Source organism: Onychostoma macrolepis, chromosome 16 (assembly GCF_012432095.1).
Source record: "Onychostoma macrolepis isolate SWU-2019 chromosome 16, ASM1243209v1, whole genome shotgun sequence".
In the NCBI taxonomy this organism is placed as follows: Eukaryota; Metazoa; Chordata; class Actinopteri; order Cypriniformes; family Cyprinidae; genus Onychostoma; species Onychostoma macrolepis.
Window position 1 is genome coordinate 7061446 of NC_081170.1, and position 25973 is coordinate 7087418.

General features: G+C 37.3%; 1 protein-coding gene across 16 annotated transcripts in view; it reads left to right on the forward strand.

The window, feature by feature from the left end:
* The window catches only part of zfpm2a (zinc finger protein, FOG family member 2a), a 239909-nt gene that overhangs the window by 201178 nt on the left and 12758 nt on the right, over positions 1–25973 (forward strand). The gene's annotated exons all lie outside the window — the stretch shown is intronic.

A 25973-nucleotide genomic window follows, 5' to 3' on the forward strand; every position in this document is an offset into this window, starting at 1 on the left:
TTTACACTGCAAAATTTAAAATGCATAAATGATACTTTTAAACATGACTAAACCACCAGTAGGTGGCGGTGAACTATTTTCGTCAGTGAAATTGAGCAAAAAAAGTCAATATTTTGTCAAATCTAAGTTTATTGTTTATTGAAATACCACTGTATAAAATCAGTGTCACATTGCAATCGTGTTGATATTGATATTCGGGGAAACATCATGGCCATATAATGTTGCTTATCTAAATCATATTTTGTAAATATCTTCTTTTTTTTTTCTACCGCAGTATGCATCTATAAATTTATGTGAGTTACTTTGTGTGTGCTGTCTCTCTCTCTCACTCACTGAGGCTGTGCAAGCCTCATCTGGCATGACATAAATACATTATCAGTCTCCGTTTACACTGAATGCAATTAAAATTAGAATCATTCTCATGCGAAATGATGTATTTACACGCAACTGTGAGTGTGGCTGTGACGTCATTGCCTGCGCCGTTGGCAAGAAAAGGATCGGCTTGGAATCGGCAAGACGTGAGACTGACCGGCTGGTCACCGATCCGGGCCGGTCATGCGAAAAATCGGCCGATTACGATCACTGGCCGGTCAATCGGTGCATCCTCTAGTCATTTCCATAACAAATCTCTGGTTTAGATCATTTTAGCTGGTTTCATGAAACGATTCAAAAACCCTCATTCGCCTGTTTGCCTTTAACAAATGACTTTATAATCTCATCAACAAACAATGTTTATAATTACCACAATTAGCTCCAGGAGAGCAAGGAGAACCCTTCAGTCTGTTATGATGAAATAATGATGTTCACCACTAATTTTCTGCAGGATGGACCTACTGAAAGCCACCTGCAGATGCAGCTTCCTCTCTCTGCAGTAATTTGGCAAAATTGTGGCATTCTCTGTCCGTGAATATCAGACTGACCTGCTGTTTCCTGTGAATATCTCCATCTCTCTCTCTCTCTCTCTGCTCGATGATCCGAGCGCTGACTCCTGTTAAATCTTGATTATGGATTGTGTGACATTGTAAATGACGGGAGGATCGGGTGGGATGTCTGGGATTAATCGGCAGGCACGGATGCAGATTCCGTCAGTAGACTCCATCTCGAGCTGAGAGGCTTCATTTCCACTCGGCCGCCCCCGTTGTGCATGCAAAGCAGATTTAGTGATAGGTAATCCATGTAAGGTTTTTAGCACAGCTTTTCAGAGGATTGAAGAAAAATTATGTACATGGTTTTAAAGGAAGAGTTTGTCCAAAAATGAACATTCTGTCATTATTTACTCTTTTTTTTTTTTTTTACTCTAAATCTGTAAGCTGTTATTTATTCAGGTGGATCACAAAAGAATAATTTTTGAAGAATAGTAATGAGTTAATAGTGACTACAGGGAGATAAGCTCCAGAAATGACAAAAACAGTGTAAAATAAGGTAGTCCATACTACTTGTGTGCTGTATTTAAAGTCTTTTTCATGTCATACCATGTTTTTGTGAGGGCCAGGCCAAAATTTACGATGTTATTGACTGAAAAGCTCTCATTGTCCATTTTACAATTGGTGTCATGACATACAGAAGAAATGTTGTGTTTTGGTGGGGTTCAGTGCTGTCAAACTTGATACATCAATATATGTAATTTGTGAATAACATTTCAAAGCTTTAGCGGAGGAAATAAAAACCTACATTTTGTTCTGTTCCTCACATAAATGCAGAAGACAGGTTCAATGCTGTCAAACTTGAGATGCATCGGTATGTTATTTGTGATTTTGAACACTGGTGAATGTGAATAACATTCAGAGCTTCAGTGGGAGAAATACAAACCTAAATTTCGGTCTGTTCCTCACATAAACCAATTGAATGGCTTCAGAAAACGTACTATAGGCTATAGCACATGGGTAACATGGACTGATTTTATATATTTTTCATGGTGTTTTTTCTGTGTTAAGTGCAAAAAAGTTATGTGTTCCACTGAAAAAATAACATCAAACAGGTTTGGAACCGGTGAGTAAATAATAAAAGGGTGAGTAAATCATAACAGTATTTCATTCTGAGATGAACTATCCCTTTAAGATGGCGACTACAGTGCCTAAAATGTTTCAAACAGTAGGAAAAACTGTCTCATTCTTTCCTCCTTTCTTTCCGCCTTCAGAAGCGCCTCCAGCAGTCTCCATCTCCATCCCAGAGGACCTGAACTTTGCTAGAATATTCCGGAATATCACATTCTTCCAAACTCTCTCCCTTCCTCTCTGCCTTGAAAAAGTTTGCAGCACCTGTCACCTGTCAAGCGTCCGGTTATTTTCTGCCGGTTTTATACTGCTCTTTCATATTATGGCTCATTAAAGCGCAGCGCGGTCCGCGGCCGTATTTACATAGGGCTGGCGGGAGAGTTTTAATTTGCACTGGTACTGAGCATGACCGTAACTGAGGAGTGCAGTGCCACAAAATGACTTTTCTCACTTGACATCCCCCTTAGAAAACACGGAGCCGGGCTTAATTGCTTGAACAGGGCCACAAAAGATGGAGACGGAGCCCCTCGCCGGGGGACCCGCGGACCGCTGCCCGGCTCCTCATTGGTCCTGGGCGTTCTAGTGAGATATTATTTTACAGCATGTGACCATCCCATTAACCCTTTCAAAATGCCTCACATTTTCTTTGGCTGCATCTTTTTTTTTTTCCTGGATTCTTGGATGGTTTTCTGACCCAGCAGTTTTCTGCATTTCATGTTTCTTTGTTAGATGTGAAATGAAAGATGTTTTAGTATTAATGCATGTTTTGTGTCCTGGACATAAAAATTCCATCATGAATAACGGTTCTTGTTTAAGACGTTGGGATCTCGTCTGAAACTCTAGAGAAGACGTGAGTCAGATTGCTGAAGTCTTTTTCTCATAAGAATATTCTAGGAAGCAGGAAATGTAAGCAAGTCTCAATTTGATTTCTTTTTAGTCTTAATGCTGTTTAGGAGAAATTAGTAAGATACTAAAGAAATCTTCGTTTTGATTTACATTGTAGGGGGAAAAAACTATTAAGTATTAACTTAGTTTCTAATTTTTCTCCTAAAATTTCTTAGAAGGAATAAAAACACAAGTTGTGGCGCACTGTGTGGTAAGAGTATGATGAATTTAGAAAAGAATTGATGAAAAATGTTTTCATTGAGATCTCATCTTGCAAATGAGACATTAAGATCTCTTCTGAATCTCTGAGAATAGTTTGTTTAGGAGAAACATCTAAGAAATAGGAGACTTAGTATAGTCAATACTGCATAGGACAGACCATTTTTTGAGTTTTTTCTTTCCTATGGCAATACATAGTGACAAACAATTTGATCTCAGGTATGTTTCATTTCAGTATCAAGGATATTTCTCATAAAATTCAGCAAAAATCACTTTGCACCATTTGAGAAATTTCATCATTTGTGATTCCTCTCCTGTGGGTCAGAATGAAGTCTGTTTCTTTGTCCTTCTCTCTCCTTTGTTCATTGATGTAGTCAGTTTCTAGATCAGCAGTAGTTTGAGGTGCTAAGCCAAAATATCTCTCTCTCTCTCTCTCACACACACACACACACACACACACTTACACAGCTCTGAAATCAATCACCAGCAATGGGGTTTGGCTCTGATCTTGCTCATCAGCCACGGACACACCAAAGCACTCAGTACTATCAGCACCATGACTGCCGCGCTCAGAATGCGCTGTGGTTTTTTGGAAAGCATATTGTATCATTTCACCATCTGTCCTAGTGGTGGAGATGGCCGAGCCTGTTTACCGTCTGCTGCTTTCAGCGCACGCAGATCTGGAGTGTTCTTTCTGGACCAGATCTGCATAGAGTGGATCGCGACAGAACCTACAGGGGTCGCTGTAGAGCACAAATATCAGCCCTGGTGGATTGGATTCAAGTGTCTTCACAGGCAGTAGTTCCCATTGAGTTTCTATTTTATTATTGGTCTTGGTGTACACATTTCTTTGGAGCATGGCAGTTCAAATGAAAAACATGCAAAAATATGTCATATTAGAGTAAAATGGGTTGCAAACTGCAATTCATGTTGACTTTACTAGTGTCGTTGTTCTTGTTGTTTTCTTGTTCCAAACCTTCAAAATGTCAAATCCAAGGTATTGATTAATACATTACTATAGCATGGAAATTAAAATGAGTGTGGCGGCGTCCGGTTCCTCCGTGTGGCCGCTGGCTGCAGGTTCGGCCGCTCTTTGGCTGATGGAATAATACGGAGCAGATTGGTGGAGATCTGCAAGCCGTGTTGTTTGATCTTTCCTCTTCACGCCACGTTTGCTGGCACTCACCGTCTCAGCCTCACCGCATGGCGCGAGCGGCACTGGCGTGGCCTCAACCTGCCTGCCAGCTTTCTTCCCCCTCCTCTCTCTCTCTTTCTCTCTCCATGCCAGACTTATTCCCTCATGGCTGTTCTTTACACATTTTGCGCCCCATTTTACAAGAGCTAAACTAGTGCAATCACAGGACGAATAGTTCAATATACATATGAATGGCCCATACGCTCATTTTCATGATGGACACAAAAGAACTCTAGTAGCGGTACATTCAATTCATCTGCTCAAGGCCAACGCAGACCTCACATATTCTGTACAGAAAGACGGACGTTCATGAATTGTGATGGCCAGACTAGAGATTCTCCAGAGAGTTTGGGAAGTGTGGACATCTGAGGATCCTCAAATGGCACCTTGAGTATCTTTTCATTTTTAATTTTTAATTTTACAGTGTACACAACGTTACAATTGTACAATGTATGCTCTCTTATTCCAGAGCGTTCACCATCTGTATTTAATGCGCAAGGACAGTTTATTAAAGAAATGGTAATAATTCGACCATTCGTTTAAAATAAAATTCCTCTCTGGAACATAAAATGAAAAATTTTAAATAATGCATTAGTTGTTTTTTGCTCATGCGGTTGCAATGAATGGAGACTGGAGCTTTCAGGCTTCAAAAAGGATGCAAATGCACCAGAAGCATCATAAAATGGTGAATGGACCTGTGCACTATATTTAAAGTCTATAAAAGCTTTGTGCAACAAACAGTTCATTTTTCATTGTTCACTGATAATTAGTGAGCTGTCAATAATGAGTTCATCATTGAGAACTGGATCAGGCTGATTCTTGAATGAATCTTTCAGAATTTGTGAATTGAATCAAATGATTCATTTAAAAGATCCAATTCACTCATGAACATGAAGACATGATATTTAGTGAACAACAACATACAAATAGAGTGCACACTCAAGTTCTAATTCACTCTGGTTCATTTTATATTGAAAAGAATGGATTTATTCAGACATCTTGTAGGTCAGGGTTCGATTGCTCTAAGAAATCGTTCTTTAACTGTTACGCTTTGTTGTTTTTTCCTTCCTTTTTGTCACGATGGGTGGGAAAACCTGGGGCTAATTTGGTAATAATAGTGTTTCATGATGTGTAAGCCCAATTTGCACACTTTCTTTGCCATTTCCCCGCTCTGCCGTGCTATCTCGCCACATCTGCCTCTTATCTCCTCAGCGTGAAGCACTTCATTTGAGGCTAATGGCATATGCCTGATTCTAATCTCTTCCATTCATTCCTCCACTGTGAGATGGAGATCTTCATTGGCAGGATGAGACAGTATGTTGAAAAAAGGGCATGTTAATGAGCCGTGCTGACTACTTCTTCTTCTCTGCTTTTGAGGGTCAAAGGCAGACGGAGCAAAGATTGAGTCGAGGAAACCGCAGAGATGGCAGCTTTGCGTGAGGGCGCCAAACAGTTGTTATTAAAGGGACAGAAGACATGCTTTATTTGGAGGAGATATTTAAGGATTAAAACCCTTAAAGAGAAAGCTCCAGAAACATTGTTTTGTTTGTTTGAGATGTCCAAAGTACAGTGGGAATGGAAAGTATTCAGACCCCCTTAAATTTTTCACTCTTTGTTATATTGCAGCCATTTGCTAAAATTATTTGTTTATTTTTTTTCCTCATTAATGTACACACAGCACCCCATATTGACAGAAAAACACAGAATTGTTGACATTTTTGCAGATTTATTAAAAAAGAAAAACTGAAATATCACATGGTCCTAAGTATTCAGACCCTTTGCTGTGACACTCATATATTTAACTCAGGTGCTGTCCATTTCTTCTGATCATCCTTGAGATGGTTCTACACCTTCATTTGAGTCCAGCTGTGTTTGATTATACTGATTGGACTTGATTAGGAAAGCCACACACCTGTCTATATAAGACCTTACAGCTCACAGTGTTTGTCAGAGCTAATGAGAATCATGAGGTCAAAGGAACTGCCTGAAGAGCTCAGAGACAGAATTGTGGCAAGGCACAGATCTGGCCAAGGTTACAAAAAAATTTCTGCTGCACTTAAGGTTCCTAAGAGCACAGTGGCCTCCATAATCCTTAAATGGAAGACGTTTGGGACGACCAGAACCCTTCCTAGAGCTGGCCGTCCGGCCAAACTGAGCTATCGGGGGAGAAGAGCCTTGGTGAGAGAGGTAAAGAAGAACCCAAAGATCACTGTGGCTGAGCTCCAGAGATGCAGTTGGGAGATGGGAGAAAGTTGTAGAAAGTCAACCATCACTGCAGCCCTCCACCAGTCGGGGCTTTATGGCAGAGTGGCCCGACGGAAGCCTCTCCTCAGTACAAGACACATGAAAGCCCGCATGGAGTTTGCTAAAAAACACCTGAATAAGATTCTCTGGTCTGATGAGACCAAGATAGAACTTTTTGGCCTTAATTCTAAGCGGTATGTGTGGAGAAAACCAGGCACTGCTCATCACCTGTCCAATACAGTCCCAACAGTGAAGCATGGTGGTGGCAGCATCATGCTGTGGGGGTGTTTTTCAGCTGCAGGGACAAGACGACTGGTTGCAATCGAGGGAAAGATGAATGCGGCCAAGTACAGGGATATCCTGGATGAAAACCTTCTCCAGAATGCTCAGGACCTCAGACAGGGCCGAAGGTTTACCTTCCAACAAGACAATGACCCTAAGCACACAGCTAAAATAACGAAGGAGTGGCTTCACAACAACTCCGTGACTGTTCTTGAATGGCCCAGCCAGAGCCCTGACTTAAACCCAATTGAGCATCTCTGGAGAGACCTAAAAATGGCTGTCCACCAACGTTTACCATCCAACCTGACAGAACTGGAGAGGATCTGCAAGGAGGAATGGCAGAGGATCCCCAAATCCAGGTGTGAAAAACTTGTTGCATCTTTCCCAAAAAGACTCATGGCTGTATTAGATCAAAAGGGTGCTTCTACTAAATACTGAGCAAAGGGTCTGAATACTTAGGACCATGTGATATTTCAGTTTTTCTTTTTTAATAAATCTGCAAAAATGTCAACAATTCTGTGTTTTTCTGTCAATATGGGGTGCTGTGTGTACATTAATGAGGAAAAAAAAAAGAACTTAAATGATTTTAGCAAATGGCTGCAATATAACAAAGAGTGAAAAATTTAAGGGGGTCTGAATACTTTCCGTACCCACTGTACATCCATAGTATCTGTCAGAGCTTTTAAACCTTTTTTCCACGTCACATGATCTTCTTTCCTCAAAATCTGTTTAGCTGTCTGGTTACCAATATTAGAGAGACATCTACATTAAGTGTAAATTTTGTCTTCAAAATTATTTACTTTTCCTTTTTAATTTTTTATGTGTTTTATTATTAAAAATTTAGCTTTTTAATATGCATATTTAAAGTTGTAAAGCATATGCATATGTAAAGTTGTCTCTAGGGTTTTCACTTTTATATTATTTTTATTGTCTATAATTATTATAAAAACGATTTTATTATATAAATGACTTTTCTGTATTAAAATTTACTTTACTTACTTTTTTCTTATGTAAACTGCATTGACAAACTAACTTTAAATCTGATATATAAAAATAATTATTTATATATATATATATATGCGCATAGGCTATTTATCGTATTCTGTTTTATTAATAATAATTAAATCTGTTTTCATATGCATATTTATAATTTACATTTTATTTTTACTTTAAATGATATATTATTGTTTATATTTGATTATTATTTAATATTAATTTTGTATATTTATATTTGTTCTTATATTTTGCTTTTGCCTCTTTTTGCATATGCTACCTATATACATATGCACACGTTGTCAGAATTGTTGATACCTTTGGTAAATATGATCAAAGAAGGTTGTGAAAATTAATCTGCATTAATTCTTTTGATCTTTTATTTAAAAAATTCACAAAAATCTAATCTTTCATTGGAGAATAAGAATTTAAAATGGAGGGAAATATCTTTATGAAATAAATGTTTTTCTCTAATACACATTGGCCACAATTAACGGCACCCTTTTATTCAATACTTTTTGAAACCTCCATTTGCCAGTTTAACAGCTCATAACGCCTGATGAGGTTCGAGAACACCTGACCAGAGATCAGAGACCATTCCTTCATCCAGAATCACTCCAGACCCTTTAGATTCCCAGCTCCATGTTGGTGCTTCTTCTCTTCAGTTCACTCATTTTCTACAGGGTTCAGGTCAGAGGACTGGAATGACCAGCAGAAGCTTGGTTTTGTGCTCAGTGACCCATTTTTGTGTTGTTTTTGATGTTTGCGTTTGGATTATTGTACGGTTGGAAGAACAAAACATGGCCCATAAGATTTCTAACAGAGTCAGTCACTTATTGTTTTTTTTTTTTATCTGTTGGTATTTGATAGAATCCATGATGCCATGTGTCTAAACATGATGTCCAGGACCTCCAACAGAAATATAGGCCCGCAACATTAAAAATACAGCAGTATATTTCATTATACACATGGGGTACTTTTTTATCCCTGTGTTCAAACCCATCTTGAGTGTTTGCTGCTAAAAAGCTAATTTTTTTAGTTTCGTCTGACCATAGAAGCCAGTCCCATTTGAAGTTTCAGTCATGTCTGATAACTGAATATGCTGGAGTTTGTTTTTGGATGAGCGAGGAGAATTTTTCTTGAAACCCTCCCAAACAACATGTGGTGATGTGGGGGCTGTTTGACTTGTTTTTTAAAGGTTTTCTGACCCCGAGACTCAACTATTTTTTGCAATTCTCCAGCTGTGGTCCTTGGAGAGTCTTTAGCCACTCAAACTCTCCTCCTCACCGTGCATTAGGACGATATAGACACACGTCCTCTTCCAGGCAGTTTCGTAACATTTTCTGTTGATTGGAAATTCTTAACCCTCTGGGGTCTGAGGTCAGTTTGGGGCCCTTGAGATGTTTTGACATGCCCTGACATTTGTGCTTATTTCAGCTACTTATAACAGACTATTGGCCAACATTTTTTATTTTTTTTTATGTTCAGCCCAAACTGTGCTACAATAATATGTGAGCAAGATTGATGTATATGTTTGCATTTTTTAGAAAAAAAAGATTATACGTGATTAGTAAGTTTTGGGGGGGGGAAATGTTGCTGAAATAAGGCCATAAAACACATACTGAATAGTTCTGAATAAGACTTTTGAGTAATCTGTCTTGTAGGCTAGAATATTCATGTCAAAATGATGTGAAAATCATCTTGCTTGCTCCTTCACGGAAAACAATATATTGATTTAAATGTTTAAAGACATGTTTTGTGATCGAAAGCCTATATGCGAGGGAGTGGCAATGGCCTTGAATATTAAGTGCTTCTCACCTGAGAGACAAAGGGCCCTCCCCTAATGGTCCATCAGTGTGACTGTGACTTTGAGGCAGGTAAGACAGAATGTGAGGAGATTGAAAAAATGGGTTTTTTAAATTATTTGTATTTTATTGACAACACGGTATAATCAAAACATATATAATGAAGGTCAAAGACACATTATTGTGCACACTGATCTAACCACAGAGATGTGAACAGACTTTGAGTCATTCCTGCAACAGATTCTGTTCAACAAGTGAAACAAGTAAATCATATCTGATATTTACGTGTTATTTAAGTGTTTCTGCTTCTTTCCATGGATTCAAGAAGAAATAAACATAATCAGTAGTCAAGGAGCTTGTTTTACCATAGAATATCAGTGTAGTAGGAAAATAGTTTGAAGAAAGTCATCAGGATTCATCTGTGGTGCAAGTATCTGATTCAATAAAATAAAAACAACAACAACAACAAAAAAACATTTGTGAGCATGTTAATATCAGGAGCATCTGTAGGTTTTGTAGCCATAGACTCACGCATGCTTTGTACTCATAAAAAGACATTTTATATCTGAGAAACTAATTATTATTGTTTAGCACGTTATTAAAATATATTTCTGTACAGAGTAGGCTATTAATAATAAACATGTTCTAAACATACTTAGACTCGTAGCATTCATCATGTTACAGTGTACACTCATGTTACTTTTATTGTTTTATATATAGCATGAAAACATCATCGTGCCATAAGAAATTTAAATACAATGAATTGCCTATTGTATTCAGAATGTTTTACTCGATTTCAAACATTGTAGTCAGGAATTATAGTTTAGGAAAAACCCAACTATGATTTTGTAGTCATATAGCCCATGTATGATTTTATAGCCTATGATATGATTCTGTAGCCATAGAACACATGCTTTGTACTATAAAAAATGATATTTTATATCTGAGAAGCTTATTATTATTGTTTAGCGCGCTATAATAGCATGTCAATAATAAACATGGTCTAAACATTCTTAGACGCGTAGCATTCATCATGTTATAGTTTGGGAACAACCCAACTAGTAAATGTGTTCATGTTTATGTCACAACAACACGTTAACTAATGCAAAAAAGAAACCTTACTTACTCGTCAGATTGATCTACTCTACTGGATGAAATCTTGTTCTTCTTTTGAGGGAAATCCTGCCTTTATGCAGCGAGTCTTCTTCCAGAAACGAACAGTAGCCGTGATGAATGATCTACTCGCTCTTTGTTTGCGTTGGGCGTTTACATGTGCACGCGTTTCACGTGGATATTTATATATGAACGGCGCAAGCCGCGCGGGGGAGGATTACTTTATCACAGAATATTTGTTTTTGATATGATAATTTGGACTTTGTTTACCCTCCTGTTTATATTTCTGTAAAACAGGAAGCCATGGCTGGATATAAATGTTCATAATCACACTGGAGTGCTCAAAATGGGAATATACTTCAGAGATATTTTACTCATAAGAATTTCTAGGGGTACTAATAATTGTCCAACGTGTATTTGAGAAAAACATTTATTTCATAATGAGATTTACCCCCATTTTAAAATCTTATTCTCCAATGAAAGGTTAGATTTTTGTGAATTTTTAAAATAAAACATCAAAAGGATTAACAATGCAGATTAATTTTCACAGCCTTCTTTGGTCATATTTACCAAGGGTACCAACAATTCTGACCATGTGTATATAGCCATAGAAACCAGAAAACTGTAAATAGTTATCTGTATCATTAGTAGGGCTGGGTATCGTTCAAAAATTTTCGATACCGATACCTTGAGTTCGATACCGGTTCCTGAACGATACTTTTTTCGATACCAATTTTATGAAATCAGTTTTAACAAGATTACATTATCTCAAAAAACTATTTTTTCAGCTTGTTGACATTTATACAGACTCAAAGCCTCATCTCCTGAGCCACTGCACAAAGGAACAAAATATATCTGACACAATAAAGCAGTGCAAATAATTTTAATAAAGTTCAAATAGTTTTCAGTTTACACATCTGTTAGGCTACATTTACACTAGTGTGTCTTCAATTTAAAACGCATAGCTCAGACAGAATCATAATTTCTATTAATTTATTCTTGGTTGTTAAAGACTTCAAGAAATTGAAAATCTTTATCCACTTTCATAAGTGGGCGTTTTATTGTTATTAAATTCTGGTGTAGTGTGTCTAATTATTTGAATGCTTAAAAACAACTTAGTTTATTCAAATTTATTCTTAAAATAGCCTTATGAAATGTTTTATTTTTCCTCAGAAATTCTGTGTTCTGTATCTGGCATAAAACATTAATTTCATTTATCTTTAAATTATTGAAAATCAAAGTTTGTTTATTTATTTTGGCAAACAAAGGGGGTTTACTATTAAAATTAAAACATGGAAGAAATGTACTATCTGCTGAACAATAGTACTGTAATATATTTCTGCCGCAGTGTCTTCCAAGTTAAACCAAACTTTTATTTTGACGGGTTGCCGTGAATACCTTACAGTTCTGTGTGTATATGATATGACGCTAGTTTTACTCGAATCAAACGGTAAAAATGCTCATGAAGTGACTCTCAGAGCAGTTCTGGAGATGTTGTTCATGTGTTTATGTCCTCATTTAGTGAGAAGGCAGACGCTGAAACGGATGTCAAACACTGATCAAAACACTGATTGATCAATCTGCGCCACATCGCTTCTAGTCGAACACACCTAGGCCTCACTGACGTTGATGAGATTAACCCCTTAGGTATCGAAATTTGGCACCAAACAACAAGACGTTTTTCGAAACTCGGTGGTATCGAGGCAATTCGGTCGGTGCCTGAAAAGTATCGAAGTCGATACCCAGCCCTAATCAAATTGTATATTATATATATTTATATACTGTATATGCATATGTGTGTGTGTTCTTGTTTATGCTACATTGTGAGGACCAAATGTCCCCACAAGCATAGTAAAACCTGAAATTTTTTACATTTGTCCCCATGAGGGGGAAAAAATATTAAAAATAGGAAATTATGTTTATCTGAAAGTGTAACAAAGCAAACAGGTTTTCTGTAAGGGGTAGGGTTAGGGTTAGGGTTGGGTTAGGGGATAGAAAATATTGTTTGGTCAGCATAAAAGTAATAGAAGTTTTTGGAAAGTCCCCACAATTAACAGAAACAAGTGTGAGTCTGTGTGTGTGTGTCTGTGTGTCTGTGTGTGTGTGTGTGTGTGTGTGTGTGTGTGTGTGTGGCATACAAGACGCTGCAGCATCGCAGTGTACTTGTTTTTCTATTCAGGTGGAGACTTAAACCTGAATACACACAGACTCATGGGGACTCGTGTCACGGTGGGGACCTAAATTGAGGTCCCCACGGGCAAACAAGCTAATAAATCACACAGAATTAAGTTTTTTTTGAAAATCTAAAAATGCAGAAAGTCTCCTGTAAGGGGTAGGTTTAGGTGTAGGGATGGTGTAGGGCAATAGCACATACAGTAAGTACAGTATAAAAACCATTACGCCTATGAATGTCCCCACAAGGATAGCGCAACAAGTGTGTGTGTGTGTGTGCGTGTGTGCATGCATGCGTGTGTGTCAAATATTTTTAATGTTAAGTAAAACATTTTTCCAATGATACAAACATGGATATTTTTGTGGTCAAAATTGTGTTTGTATGTGGGATGATTCTTGCATTTTTCTGAGCTTTCCTCAACTACCAGGGCTCTTGGTAACTGCAAATGGATTGTAAGATGCATTGGCCTTTCAACACTCACAACCAGACGAGCTATTGCAGCAAACACCCAAAGGGACGTAAATAAAGTTGCACTTGACTGGCAGAGCTCTTGATGTTCCATCACCTTCCTCACTGTGTGTCTGAGCTCACGGTAAAAGGGAAGTAGAGAGCGGGGATCGCTTGTACTGTCTGAAACACTGGGTTAGTCTCTCAGCCTCCTGGGCAACATATGGAGGGCTCTGAGTTGTTGCTGTACATCTCAACTGCTGCGGTACAAAGTGGCGCTCTAACTGCAGCCCTTGAGATCTCATTAGAGGCCTGATTCAGCGGCGTGGCTTTGGGAAGTTGCCGTGGGCTGAACAGTCTCGACCAAGACAGGATCTGTACTGCCTGCCAGATCATAAACAACATTTGCATATAATGTCAGTGTTTGGCAATATCCTTTAGCAAAGGCACTATCTACCCTTTGACAGTTCCTCAACAAAAACAACAAAAAATGCAAAGCTGAAAGGTAAACGGCGGTGTTTAGTATTCAAGTGAACATCAACAACAATGCAAAGATATTTGGATTGTTCATCTCAAGTAATTGTTTCTTCTTTTCTTTCTTGTGAAAGGGAAAGAAAAATGAAGTCTTATCAAGCAAGTGTGCTTAGCGTGAGGAAAAATCTGTAGTTGCTGAAAATCTTCTCTTCTGCTCTATTCCCATCCAGTTCAAATATGGTCCATTGAGTTTCATCAAATTTGATGTTAATGGTGAGAAACATCATGGCGTCAAGCCTGGCGCAACACAACTTGACAAGCCTTATTTGAATTAATAATGCCTTTTAGCTTTCATGTGAGCAATAAATGTGAAGATATTTGGTTTAGCTTGGTAACTGTTTCTCCCTTTCTTTTTTTAAATCCCCTAAAAATATGAATTAGTATGATTTCAATGTTTACTGAAATCTTACTCAATTCAACTATGACCTGTCAAGGATGATGCATTTAAGAATCATATTACGCTTGATTACATCTGTTTCTCCCTTACTTTCTCATGAAAAAGACACAAAAATGTATTTTCTGAAGCAGTCTGATAGTTTTATGCGAAGAAAAGACTGCAATTTAAAATCTTCCAGTCAGAACGTAATGGAGTGCTGCAGGAAATCATTTTTGAAGTTCATTTTTGAACTTCTGTTTCCATCGTCTTGAAGTCAAAGGGTTTTTCAAATAAGTTTTTGGTTAAAAGTCTGAAAAAGGCCTGTGGTTGACAAAAACTCAAGATAATTGTTTTATTCTCTAACATAATCAGTAATACTCATGTTTTTTGTTTTTTTTTGTTTTTTACTTTTAAGTGGCTTGGAAAAAGGTTTTGAAAAAGGTGGCAAAATGGATCTACAGGTTTTCGGGGACATCATCACGCCAAACTCATCTTCTCACTAGTCCGCTTTTTCTAACCTTGCAAACTCTTAGAACTTTCCAATTTGTAGATTTAAAATAAAAATTAAAAGAGTTGACGAAAGCTTAAAGGATTAATTCACTTCCAGAATTAAAGTTTCCTGGTCATTTACTCACCTCCATGCCATCCAAGATGTTCATGTCTTTCTTTCTTCAGTTGAAAAGAAATTAAGGTTTTTGAGGAAAACATTCCAGGATTTTTCTCCATATAGTGGACTTCAATGGCGGCCAACGGGTTGAAGGCCCAGCCGAGGAATAAGGGTCTTAATGTGGTCTGTATTACACTAGCTCTGCACTTTAGCTTTTTACATCATGCCAGTTGTATTTGGGTTCAAAATTCATAAAAGTTGTGCTCATTTGTGAGATCAGATTATCATGATAAACAAATTGTGCATGAATCATAACCTATTGTTAGTCACAGAGTTTTTTTTTTTTTTCTCTGCAATAATCTAAAAGCCAATGGAAAAATCCTGTCAGGTTTTCATTGAGGGATCCAGGGTGATGCTAACTTTCAGTTAGGCCTACAAAAATACGTCATCCCTTCAGCACTCTATTCCAAAGTGACTCATCATGTTTGATGTCAATGATGAGAAACCCAAAAACCAGTGGCGTTTGGCACGAGGACATCAAACCTTAGCACAACACGTTTTGACTCCCCATATTTCACATTCAATATTCATGCAAACTTCAGCAACAATGAGAAGGTATTTGGAATGTTTATCTCCAGCAATTGTTTCTCCCTTTCTTCCTCATAAAAATAAAAGCAAAAATCTCTTTACTCAGTTAATTATCATGCTCACCCTTGGGTGACTCAAAGCTGCACAATTTCTCTCCAGATACTGCCGTTACTTTAGTGGCGTCACTGTTGCGGAGCGCACCGCATATTAGCGCTGGAGTAATTAGGTGGCATTAGGTATTATTCACACCTATCCAACTGTATTAAAGCGTCGTTACAGTGGCAAGCTCCGCGTTAATGAGAGCGTCTAAGCCGCTGCGCCATCGAGGACGCGCCGTGCCCCCCCACCCTCGCCGCTGTATTTGTCATGCGGCGTAGTCTCACACAATCAGCCTTCGGTTCCTCTGTAATTGCGGCATGGAGCTCCACACAATGATAGGAGCTGAGAGAATACAGTCGCCTTGACAGATGTTGTAGGTCTTTGGGGATAAATAAAGAAAAAACAGGCGTAACCTTTTTTACTTGAACTGTAAATCACTTTGTGCTGCTCGCTCTCTCTCCGCCCTCCCTCTCGCTCTCCGTTATAGATGGAAAATAAATAATGTGTGAAGGTGCGATGATTTGGGTGATTTAGGGCGAGCTTTGAGAAGCGTATTACGGGGGTCTGACAGGCGAGTGGAGATAGTCGGGCGGTGTTAAGAGGCTGGGATAAGAGGCTGTGACATTATGTCTGCGGGGTTAAGGTGTCGGGCGTCAAAGCATCAGCTGCTATTACTGGATCAATACCTCTCAGTTTTGCACTTATCTCTGGGCTGATGGTGAGCAGCTTTACTGGATGCACACCAGGGACTGAGCGCCGACTTCCCTTCTGTATCTCTCTCTCTCTCTCTCTCTTTCTCGTTAGATAATGCCGGTGAGACCTTGAGAAATTAGTATCTGTGTAGAGAGTTCAGAGTGAAGCATTTCTTGCCTCTGTGTGCACTTTAAGTGCAGTTGTCGTTTTCTTTCCCTTTATGCAGTGGTTTTGTCACAGACTTCTGTTTTCATACAAGGAGAATAGTGACATGATAGTATTGTTATTTTAAAAAGAAGCATGTTGCATTACTCCGAATAAAATAGAAATAATAGAGCTGCATTTCTTGATTGAAATATCAATTTCAAAGTAAAAGTAAAGGGGCAATTGGCTCTTTTTACTACAACGTGAGCCTTCCATTCCTACAGCCAAAATTTTGAGCATTATTATTCCTTTTTTATTTACGGTTCTCAGGAAAGAAGATTTCCTGTAGCTCAAATAGTACAGCATGGCGCTAGCAATGGCAAGATCATGGGTTCGATTCCCAGGGAAAGCAAGAGCTGATAAAATGTAAAAACCGTAACTTGAATGCAATGTAAGTCGCTTTGGATAAAAGCGTCTGCTAAATGCATAAATGTAAATACAACAAACTTTATATACATTTAATGTAAATCATTATATTTTTATATATTCTTCGTATTGGAAAATAATCCCTCCTGTGATCCCTCAGGTATAACTAAAACAAATACTGAAACTAGAATTAAAACCATTAAAAAAGACAAGAAACTTGAAATAAACATTAAAATAAAATAAAATATATATTTAAAAAAAAAACATTCATTTGACAAGGCAACATTTCTCATTTTAATTTAGTTTAACTTGATGTTCTAAAATAGCTAAAAACTAAAATGAAAATAAAAAATTATATAGATATCAAAAAACAAGAACTACTGAAAATGAAAGAAATGACAAAATTAGTAAAATTTTTGCAAATATTAAAATTAAAACAGAAAATTTATTTTTCGAATATTAATAAAAACTGTAATAGTTTCTCAATTATAATAAAATAACAAACTAAAATAACAGGTCAAATTTACCCCAAAGTAAAATGTACTAAATAATCATTTGTAATGATTATTATAATCCATATATACATATAATAAATAATATCTATAGTTATTATTCAATATTTAAAGAACTGTTTTACTGTATTTTGGATCAAATAAGTGCATCTTTGTTGATGTCTTTCAAAAACATAAAAGAAAAACTTACTAAGCCCAAAACTTTTAATATAATATATTTTAAAAGGCAACTCTGATGTAAATCCAAGAAGTTATGCAATACTTCCAAACAAGTAATCTGATTATGTAATTTATTACCCTCATCGCTGGTTATGGTGTGTAAGGTAAGCCAAATGTCCTCTTGAAATGTCCTGGTGCATCAGTACAGGAGAGAGTGATTTATTGTGTTAGCGTCAGGCCACAGAGAGAGTGTTCCGGTCACGGCTGTCCTTTGGTTTTTATGGAGGAAAATGTTGTCAGGAGTGGAAAAGAGCCAAAAGTGAGCAAGTTCCCCAATGGGGCGTTTGCCTACTTTCAAGTCTTTCATTAAACTTCAGAAGCCAGAGTTAATCCTTGCTACAGCATACAACAAAAACGCTGCATTCAACAATTGAAAAGGAGAAAAAAAAAAGAAAATATGAGGAGGGGGGAGGATGGAAAAAGAGAAAAGAACAGGCCCGATCGCTCCATATTCATATTCCTATGCAGCCGTTATCACTTAAAAGGCTTTCTAATTACAACAACAAGACAAAAACTCCTTGGATTCATTCCAGACCCGCTAAATGATAAAATAAGCTCGCACTCTCTCTGCCGCTTAATCTCCGTAAAGCACCTTGGAGCGTCATCTCCCAAATACATGCCACTGAATGTGGAAATGCCATTTGGAGATGCAGGTGTGACATTTGATAAGAAACTTCTGGATTAAATATGTTCAGCTAATGAGGAACCCAGCTACCATCAGGGCAAACTATTGGTCGGATTGTGTGCGGGCAGATAACATTCCACAACTCGATTATTAATAAACAGCCCCAGTCTCTCTCTCTCTCCCTCTCCTTCAGCTAGAGATGTTGTTTCTCATTAAGGATGAGAGTGAGAGAGGGTGTGGGTTTAAAAGTGCATGTTAATGCTCCACTGAAACAAAAGTTGAAAGCAGAAATGAGTTGAGATCAGGGGCTGGGAGGGTGATGGTGGCTTCGGGGCAAGCGTGTCGTCCGCTAAGCGCTTGGTGCATTGAGCCTGAAGTCCCCTGCCCAAGCTTGACATTTAGAGTGATTTGGAGCAGATTAAGGCCGCATTAGTGCCGTGGCCTGTCAAAGGGCCGTTAATGAGGTGTGGGGGGCATCCGGACTCAAACGATGGTCCCGGATTCGGACTCGATGCACCGATGCGCTGTAGCCGGTGGAAGCGATCAATAAACCCAGGCCGCACGCATCACAGCTGGCCCAGAGACTTTCTCGGAGGATAACTGGACTGCTGTGACGCTCCTGCCAAAGTCTCCGGCTCGTCTCATTGGAGAGTGTCCTTCTAAACCTGCTTAGCTCAGCCAGCCAGAGAAAGACTCTGCGAATGACGGCAGTGTGTTACCCGCACCACTGGCTGTCCACAAATATCCATATTTAAATTAAAATTAGAAAAACCAAATGTATTCTGAGCACCGGGTTTGGCAGGAGTTGAGGTATACTGTGAACTCTGCAAGACAAAAGCAGGTCAGACTAAAAAATGTAAGTGTTTTTTTTGTTTTTTGTTTTTTACACTTCGTAAATAATTGATTGACAAGTCAGCTAGGTTTTGTCCAAAATTTCTTTTCACATCTGTGATTGTGCTGAGTTTCCATGTTGGAAGAGTTGGCAAAATTGCCATGATTTGAAGCTTTTGTTGCAGTGTAGTTTCACACCTAAAATGGCAACAAACTTATAGACAGCTCAAAATCATAATTTCTTTTTATAATGGTAGTTGATGCATTTTTTTTTAAATGTTTAATCATCTCCACAAGTATGTTGTGTATATTTTAGTAACTGAAATTGTTTACTTTCTTGCGCAGGGTATAATGTGTGTGTGTATATATGTATGTATGTGTGTGTGTGTATATATGTATGTATGTATATATGTATGTGTGTATGTATGCATGTATGCATGTATGCATGTATGTATGTATATATGTATGTATGTATGTATGTATGTATGTATGTGTGTGTGTTTTTTCCCCCATTTTGTTACACTTGTGGTGTTGATTGTAAATAAATAAATAAATAATAAAATATATAAATAATAATAATAATTTTAAAAGATGAATAAATTACATTTTATATAATAAATTGCATAAAAAAATGATCACTAGTTCATTGTACTGTAGATGCCTCTGCAGTGAAGAAAATGCATTTTTCAAGTGCAAATACTCCAAACTATAGCAATTTTTCAATATTATGTATAAAGATGATTATTTAAAAATAGCTTTGGTCCAAATAATTGCAAACTAGATCATTGTGCAAACACCTGATGACTAGTCAACTAGATACTGCCTGAAATTGGCATTTTTGAATATTCATTGTTCCCACAAGTTTATACAAATTGTATGTATAAACATTATTATTTAGAAAATTGCTTTGGTCCAAAAAAACAATAAAAACTCAACTGAAAAATCATGTTGCAGTCCACTTTCTAAGAGTATAATATGTTAACTACCCATAAGTTTAAAATTAATATTCCAAACTCTCAGTTTGAGTTTGATGCTCAAAAATGAATATTCTGTATGAAGTGCATACATTAGCTGCAAAATAAAAACACTGGCCATTTTGCATTGTTTTAGCATGTGCAAATGAAGGTTGCTGGTGTCACGCTGTCGCTGAAGAAATGCTTTATGATGATAATGAGAAGTTGGGTTAATTTTCAGTCTCTGCCATCAGCCGTGAGAAGTTCACAGACCCGCTGTTCAACGCCGCCCAAACGGGGCCACCGCGCAGATAACGAACGGTGACGATGTCACGTGCCGGTGGCGGCGGTCAATTACAGAGACAATTGAAACCACGAGCTAAATGAATCATTCAGACAGCATATCAAATGCAGCCGCCACAGACTGGCATGTTGCACGTGTGTGTGTGTGTGTGTGTGTGTGTGTGTGTGTGTGTTCATTTAAAAGATAAACAAAAGAGCAATCTGCAATCCACTGTCATTAAAGAGCCAGATAGATTTATGTATTTGACCCTCATCATATTTAAATGGCAGCATAAATAAAGTTTTCTTGAACTGTTGTTGGAGGATGGCAGTGTATCTGCAAGTCTCAACTAGACATGCTAGTATTACAGAAGCTACTTTAATACTGTAGCTTGCCAAGGTATAATCTACTCATAATTTAAAATATAAGACTGTGCAAGCTGCTAACAAGAGGTATCTGACAATATTGCAGCTACTGTATTGTTGCATGAATGTACAGTATACGTACTTACTGCAAATTGCCCCCAAAATAGCTTCAATTTAGCAGAAGTAGTTGTTAATGAAAAATATTTTTATTGTATAAGTCTATAGGCTATTATAAATCATAAATATTATAAATAATATATAATTTATATAAATAATTAACAATTAATGTATAGTTTAAATAATAATTAAATAATTAATTAAATTATTGTAAATATAAATGATATAAATTATATTTTATAGTCAAATATTATTAATTATAATATATAAAATTATATGAATATATAAACATATAATAATTCTAAAAATATTATATAATTATATAGGAGCATCACTGGCTAATTTACATAAAATATATAATTTTGTACAAAAAGAAAAATGTAAAATTTCGGATTTCAAAAATCTGTAAAATGAATGAATTAAAAATAATTAAATAAAATTTCTCAATCAATAAAAGTATTATTATTATTTATTTTATAGCAAAATATACAGTAATGTAACATTACAATAATTAGATATAAATTATATATTAAAAATACATAATATACAGTAAATAGTGATATAATCTAATTAACATTAAAATTATGGTATTTTAAGTGCTGTTTAATGAGTTCATTTAAAAAAAATATCAGAACAAACCGATTCACAAAAATGAATCAGACTAACCAATGCGATGTAAAGCATGCAGTAAAACATGTAGTTGAATTAGTAGTGCGACTACATTTTGTTAGCTACTCCCCAACAGCTGATGATCAGTGAATGTTGTGCAGACAGAAGTGTGATGGTGGAAGTGAGGTAATGGACATCATAAAATTGAGTTGTACAAGGTGTGCTGCACATTTCATAGTTTTTTTTCCCACCCTCGTTTTCTCTCCTTCCTTTATGTGGAGGGAATAAAAGCCATCGGAAGAGACTTTCATCTCGGTAGGCCATGCGACAGCTAATCTTTCCCTCCTCTGCAACAACATTTCCACTCCAGTTCCTATCCACTCCAGATGTATTTGCTCTCCGCACCTGCTCGTGTCCCGTTAAGATTTAAACGGCAAACACAGAATGCCCAAGATAACCTGCACGCAGGGGCTTTTGGAGACACTTTACTCCCTCGACATTATTTTAAAAGAGCAGATCTGAGCGCTCCGCCGCCGCTCGAGAGAGACGCGATTATCTTTTGCGATCCCTCTGCGACGCACCTCGGCCATTCATCTCGCTCTCTCTCTCTCACACACACACACACACACATGCAAAGGCCTGATCTGAATTTAAGGATTTTGGCAGGTCTGACTGTAGCGTCTGCGTTGTGACTCTCTCTGATGAATCGCTCTCTGTCGTATGGAATCCTGCAAATCCTGCTCTTTATCAAAGGCATTACTGTATATCACTGCACCCTTTTTGATGCAGCACATGTACGTTTGCTTTCTTTCTGACATAGTGCAATTCTTTAAACATGCTGTAGTTATTGACTCGTTATGGATTTTTTGTTTTTCTTGTAACATTTTCCTCAGCTCTTTCATTAACTCATGGAGTTCTCAGTTATGTTTCAGTTAACTGTCAGTCTGACTCTTGAGAGGAACAAAAACAGACAAATGAGGTCATTGTTGACATACAGGAAGAGTGTGGGGCTATTAGATGAATGTGTATATCAGCTCCTTTATTTAGAATAGGTAGAATGTGATGAGAAATGTTCATATTGAGATTTTTGATTTAGTGTTTTGGCAAAGCTAAACTCAAGTTTTCAAATTTTTCTCTGGATACAAAAATGAGAAACTAGACTTTAGACGTATTTTTGATAGTTGCTGATTAAGAGAAAGAAAAGAGATATTACAGCTGGAGTCTTTAAAAGTTTTAATGTTTTGTAAGAAGACTCTTGTGCTCACCATGAATGCATTTATTTAATCAAAAATACAGTAAACACAGTATTATTGTGAAATATTACAATTTAAAATAACTCTTTTAATATTTGAATATTTTAAAATGTAATTTATTCCTGTGATGCAAAGCTGAATTTTCAGCATCATTACTCCAGTGTCACAAGATCCTTCAGAAATTATTCTAATATGCAGATTTTTTTATATAATTATCAATGTTAAAAACATAAAACAATATTTTGTGGAAACTGTGGTACATTTTTTTTTCAGGATTCTTTGATGAATAGAAAGTTAAAGAGAACTGCATTTATTTGAAAAATAAATCTTTTGTGGCATTATAAAAGTCTTTCCTGTCAATTTTCATAAATTTAAGAAGTTAAAAAAATAATAAAATGTTTAAAGAAAAATTGAGATCTCTTATAAAAATCTGGATTAGTACGACTAGTAGCACTTAACAGTATTGCAAAAATAATAATTGTTTTTAAGTATGTTTCCTGTCTGTCATTGGTCAAACAACCTCATAGTCCCGCCCTAAACTCACCCTATTGGTTGAGCCAGCGTTCCTAGTTGGGATGCTCAAACAAACAGCAATGTTTTGATAGTGTCACAGTGTTTACACTTTTCTAAGGGAATCAGTCTACAAATTGCCTCCTTATAGTTGTCTGAATATTAAGCTGGGGCTGGAGAAATATTTTAACAGTCTGGTATTTTATACAAATTCATTTCATTTGACCTCTTGATGTAATGACCCTAATTGGCTCCCTCTCAGGCCAGTAAATCTGGACCCTCAGGACGGGACGGGCTGATGTATGTTAAGCACAGTAACTGTTTGCATTCTGCCTGTCAGGATTCTATTATGGAGCGTGCGGCGCTCCTTGTTTTGATACAGTGGTAATTTAAAGAGTGTCTTAATTGACTTGATTTCTTCCTGCATGCACCGCAGTGAGCCTTGTTGCTTTATTGGGCCACACACAATGCGCCAAGTTCAATTTTACCATTCATAATGAATGCAGTCGTGCCATTCAAATGCAGCCATAAGCACACAGCAGATAAGAATTTAATTAAATGTAGATTAAAACCAAACAGGAAAACACACTCGCTGATAATTTTTTATCACATCCCCTGGTCATATTTTTTTTTCCTCCTCCTTCGCACTTTCAACTTGTTCTTCCTTGGGCTACAGGACTCTCTCTCTCTCTTTCTCTCTCTCTCTCTCTCTCTCTCTCTGTCTCCCTCTATCGCTTTGCGAAGCTGTGAAAGTGGAAGCACCTTGTGCATCTGGCTTTTGGTGCCCTGAGATTGAATGGAAATGCGAGACGGGGAGCGTCGCTGGTTTAATCAGCGGAGGGAAGGAGAAATGAGGGGCAGGAGGAGGAGGGGGGAATCACAAACTTAACATGAGCTGAATTACATGCACAAACAAAATGTCATAGTGACATGTCTGCTGTTTCTGTTGGCTGGGGAAAATGCGACCTCAGCACATGTGTAAAGGGGGTAAAGTGTATATGAATGTAAAATATCTATTTTACACTGACGCATAGCTGCAAATGCAACATGCATTTTTCTGTCATTTTGGCATGAAAGCATCATGATTCCAAAAAGTATTTTGACATATTATATTATAATTGTGTGTGTGTGTGTGTGTGTGTGTGTGTGTGTTTTCACACAAAGTATAATTTATATATAGTCTTTTTTGTTGCTGTTGTTGTTAAATTGTTTGCTGTTTACTGTTACTATTTAAAATATATTATTGTTTAAAGTTAAAATTCTTTAATAATATCTTTCTTTTTAATAAATGACACTCGGTTTTGTTGTATAATGCAATGATTCAGCAATTTAAGCATGTGAAATTTACAAATACTTGGAGCCACTGTATATAAAGCAAATAAAAACAATTTTATAATGAATTAAATTGTCTTTATTTGCTGTATATGAAGACATTTTATTTTTCATTTATTTTCACAACAATATAAACATTGTGTTTTATGCAACTCAAAGGATAAAATCTGCATAAATGTTATGAAATGTTGAATGTTTTGTAGAAGTGTTTCACTGGACTAGCAGGAGGAGTTTAGCAGATGTTTTGCACTCATTAAAATGTTTCTGTATTCAGCATATCCTGAGCTACAGAGTATGTTTGCGCCTGAAAAAAAGCAGAACGTTCCCCATCTGGCACATTTATCCCTGTAAATATTTTGGGATATATTTGGGTTTGTTTTTGACACCTTTCCAAACTATTTTGCCATTTTGTGTCATTTTCCAAAGCGTGCTGTGAAGTGAAGCCTTTCAGCGCATATCGAGAAGTTTTAATGATGCTGTAGACATCAGCGGGAAGGATTTTCTTTTCAAAACAGTCCCTTTACCGCTTTATTTCTTCTCCTGGGATGACTGTCTTGCCGCACACACACACACACACACACACATCAGCTGAAGTGGGCACACCCTGGCGCAGCGTTTCCACCAGTGCCCGTTCCACGTTTGCTGTGGATGCCAGGGCTGGTGTGTGCTGCGGCGAGACCCAGCGAATCTGTTCCACTCTATTACCCTCGTGCCTGCCGCCCACCTTTACTGTGGGGAAAAGAGCAATTTCCTGTCGCAGTCTGTTTGATCAAGTGCTAAACCCTTATGATCAATAGAGAGACAGATGTCAGCTCCAGATGGCCGTGTGGCAGTACCTGGGGCAGTGGACGGGCCGTGCCAGGACGACAGCATGGCACTGTGCAAGGGCAGCAGTGTCCTCCCTCCGCACCAGCCGACAAACGCAATTAGATCCTTTAGCCGCTGACTGTTTATTTCAGACGCTCGAAGCAACGGAGGACGTAATTAGCTCACGCTTTGCACAATATGTGGAATTACAGAAGAGTCGTGGTGCAGGCGGCCGGGTTTCTTGGGTAGGATTGTACAGTAGGTTATGTCTTTTTTGTGCCATTGGCATTATGACAAAAATGATCTGCCTTCAAACAGGTTCCCGAACACTCCCTCATCCGTCATTGGTCAGACAAACAATGAGTCTATGGTTTAGTACAGGGGTTCACAAACTTTTTTGTTTTGTTTTTGACAGCAGAACCCCTTGGATACACTGGTTTTTAGAAACCCAGTCAAATGTATTATTATTATTACATTTGGTTGGGTTGTTTAACTCTAATTACTATATATATATATATATATATATATATATATATTACCATTGTAAATTACAATTGTACTGTAAAAGTATTATTATTATTTCTTTAGGAACCCAATCAAATTGAATCATTTATTAATAATAAAAATTATAATAAATTATTAATTAATTAATAAATAAATAAATTAAAGTGGAGCATCTATACAGTTATTTAAATCAATTATGGCCTTTGTTTTGATAATTGCACTAATGAATATAGCGA